At 39.7% G+C, this 3,369-nt stretch overlaps 2 protein-coding genes across 5 annotated transcripts in view; one reads left to right on the top strand and one right to left on the bottom strand.

Annotated features, from left to right (window-relative positions):
* LOC109542442 (titin) overlaps positions 1–1,145 on the bottom strand; it is a 17,745-nt gene extending 16,600 nt beyond the window's left edge. Inside the window, exon 1 of the mRNA XM_048670815.1 lies at positions 947–1,145. The gene's annotated coding sequence lies outside the window, so the exon portion shown is untranslated. The remainder of the gene's footprint in view (positions 1–946) is intronic.
* A 28-nt stretch (positions 1,146–1,173) lies between these two features.
* LOC109539323 (eukaryotic translation initiation factor 5) overlaps positions 1,174–3,369 on the top strand; it is a 6,618-nt gene continuing 4,422 nt past the window's right edge. For 2 of the 4 annotated variants that reach the window (XM_048660460.1, XM_048660459.1), the window contains exon 1: positions 1,174–1,263. The gene's annotated coding sequence lies outside the window, so the exon portion shown is untranslated. Of the gene's footprint in view, positions 1,264–1,731; positions 2,058–3,369 lie in introns of those variants that run through there. The other 2 variants (XM_048660464.1, XM_048660461.1) reach the window with 1 other exon arrangement.

The following is a 3,369-nucleotide window of genomic DNA, read 5'->3' as shown; positions in this document are numbered from 1 at the left end:
TACTTATAGACTAGATACAGAAATGCTTTATCAACAGAATGTCTGCAATTGTGCTGCTGCGTTCGTGGTTTCCATTTATGGCATGGATATAACTCTCGTCCAGTTTTTGGAAAATTAGTTTTTGAAAAACAGCTGTTTTACGACAAAAAAATGCGTTGGAGCGCCGGACAAGTGTTGCTGTAAACACCTGCCAATATTCGCCAAATTTTTTGCGAAAAATTTAACTTTCAAAACATTTAGAACAAAGTTGTCTCTTTCCAATGGAGTGTCAAACGCTTGTCTGTCTGGTCCAGTTGATGCAAAATTAATGTTTGAAAAACAACTATTTTGCGTCAAAAAAATGCGTTGGTGCGGTGGACAAGTGTTGCTTTAAACACCTGCCAATATTCGCCATATTTTTTGCGAAAAATTAAACTTTTAGAACATTTCGAGCAAAGTTGTCTCTTTCTAATGGAGTGCCAAGTGCGATGTACCAAGCAAGTCTATTTTCAACTTTTCGTTTTGGTCCATAAACTAGTCAATTAACGAAGTAATCAGGCACAAACGATGTAATTACCAATTTAAATGCGACACATTCGGTTGTAACAGAACCAAGTAAAAATAATCGTCTCGACAACGTTGGTTGGGAGAGTGAAGTTGTCAATTATTATCCCCTGCATAAATGCTGCATATGGCGAACGTGGCTTTTTGGGTTTCGTGCGCATGAGAATCGATACAGCGATATCATTTTATCGTTTTTTTATTCTTAATAGTAGTTTTCGTGTTGAAAGACACCTCGGACATTTTCCCATATTTACCACCAGCCAGTGAACCAGTTTAACTGTTGAAAGTTGCCAGTAAACAGAAGTAGGTGCGTATAAGTTGCAATCACTTCAGCCTCATGTGCTTTTGCCTTTATATAACAATTACGTGTGCGAAATTGCTTACATACTACTCTACTACTTACCACCATATGCTGAGAGATGTCCTTAAACACTTTCAAGCAATAGCTCGAATTCTCTTTGTGGGTCTAAGCCCTAAACGAGATAAATCCAGAAATAGATGGACTTGGACTATCTCATTTCCTGACACGTCTTGCAATCGTTTAAAAACGAAACGGTCCAGTCAATCGACCATCCTAATTACTACCTGTTTTTTCCAGCAGTAAAGCAGTTTGGTTTCTATCAGCTCAAGGACCAGCTAAATTTTGCCCATTTTTGTTCTGCAAAAGTCGTTCGTCCACTTGGGCGCTATCGTTTTATATGACTTTAGAAAGACACAAAGGTAAGTCCCTTTTAGTCCCTTTTTCGCGTCACTTTTTTATACTTACTGTGACTGTGTGACTACATGGCTGGTTAAGGAGGTGTAATTAATATACACAGTGAACCATGTTACACAATCAACACCAAGAGTCATTATTGTCAAGTAGACAGTTGTGTATAATGGCTGACCTAGGTGTGATCAATAAATCCACATTGTACGTATTTGAATGGAAATTTTGCCAGAAAAGTCGGAATGCTTTGTAAACAAATGTGTGAAACGGGATTCTTGCAAGCAACACAATAGTTCAGTGGGATTAATGGGTGATAGAAAACCTGCCTAGTCATAAATAACATGGCAAAGCATTAAAACACCTTCCCACTGCGTTTATTTAAAAATCTATACCTACATCGCTGATCTATTTAAAACTCTAGTAGGAGTATTCGATTTTAAAACGCAAATATGCCACAATATTCAGCAAAGTCTGATTAAACCGTTCGTAAAACTGATTGGTTTCTCATTTTCGGATCGTTACTGAATACACTGTGAGCCATTTAGGCCGCATTTCTCGCGTTTTCGGTTGGCAGAATTGGCAATTTCCCAGGGTTCAGCGATCAATGTCACGCGCCAGCGCTATCGCTGTCCTCTCTGAATCCCCACAGCGTTCAGTTCACAAAGTTCGTCGTGAATCACATGTGCGAAACAGCCCCTTTGTTAAAAGGCCACCATTGCAGACCCGCAGCGACAACGAAAAGTGGGGCGCCCGATGCGCCCCCCGTTCTCACCCAGAACAGGCGCAGTCCTATATTTTGTATACGGTATGTGGTTGCCACCCCTATTTGCCCTTACAACGACCCTTATGGCTCTTACATTATTGATTTATGTATGACCCGAAATTGCGAAGAAACCTCGCAGTTGAAGTGCTTTAAAATTTTCTGCATTTTAAGCTGCATTTAGACTTATATATACAAAATTGGATGGAAACGGGATAATTTGCTCTTAATGCTGATGTATTCCGCATGAAAGCAAAGCCCTTGAAATTCGGCACACTTTTCGCATATTTTGATGGGCGCCGCTGTAGTTTAGCCCTATTTTATGATTTTACAGTCAAAACTGAGCTTTAATAAATTCGAGGGTCAAATTTCCCCAGCACTCATTGAGTAATTCGCTCAATTTCTATTAAAAAACAACTGGCTTCCAGCTCTTGACCTTTGGAGGGTCTGAGGACGGAAAAGGACAGAAGTAGGTTTTCTAAAGCGGTGTCTTTCAACACTAATTGAAACAGTTTTAATTAAATATTAGCATAAATTTATATTTTTGCTGATTCACTTAAGTGAGTCATCCTCACATTTGCACGAGCTAAAATGTGACCCTGCGAGCGMATAGAATAAATTAAATTATTCATGTATGCAATRCACCGAATACAAACAATCCTCAAATGCGAGCAAATCAATGTAAAGCGAAAATTTTCTCAACTCCGTCGATAGTTTTAGGTTTAGTTAGAGGTTTACTCGAACCACCAGTGATTAAGAACGATCGATTGACTGATAGAAACGAAGACACTGCTTAATGCAGCTCTACGCAAAAAGCCGTTGGAGCCGACGGAATATTCGTTACAAGTCGAAGAAAATAAGATGGAGCCAAATGAAGATGGAAGTGAGTGCGCACAAAATCTGCTACAGGCTGCAGAAGATATGCTAGAATCAAAAGAAGCGCGAAGTTTTGTAGAAGAAGGCAGTGCGAAGAGTGCGGAAGAGAAACCTGTAATTGAGCCAAAAGAGCTGAAGACATCAAAGAGTGTTCAATGAGCCTCAAAATGGATGTGAAGCTTTGTAGACATCGGCAATTTAATGAAGGAAAATATTGAGGTCGAGGAGGTGATTTGAAAAACGTTGAAATTGTGGACATTCCTGCAGTAGTGGAAGAGCCAGAAGATGAAAATCCAATAGTTCAAGAACCGAAAGTTGATCGAGAAGATGGAATTATGTAGGTCACGAATGAGCAAATTGCTCAGGAGCATTCAGGCGGAGCCCGATGTGGCTAGTTCTGATCAGAAACTGTCCTTAGATGAGGAAATAACTAATTCAGTTGTCTCTGAAGGAGATGCTGTGGCTAAAACTGATGACTCTT

Source organism: Dendroctonus ponderosae, unplaced genomic scaffold (genome assembly GCF_020466585.1).
Source record: "Dendroctonus ponderosae isolate FM_Combo_2020 unplaced genomic scaffold, Dpon_F_20191213v2 Dpon_F_20191213_1, whole genome shotgun sequence".
Taxonomy (NCBI): Eukaryota; Metazoa; Arthropoda; class Insecta; order Coleoptera; family Curculionidae; genus Dendroctonus; species Dendroctonus ponderosae.
The sequence above is the reverse complement of the archived record's forward strand: the minus strand, read 5'-3'. Positions and strand labels throughout refer to the sequence as shown.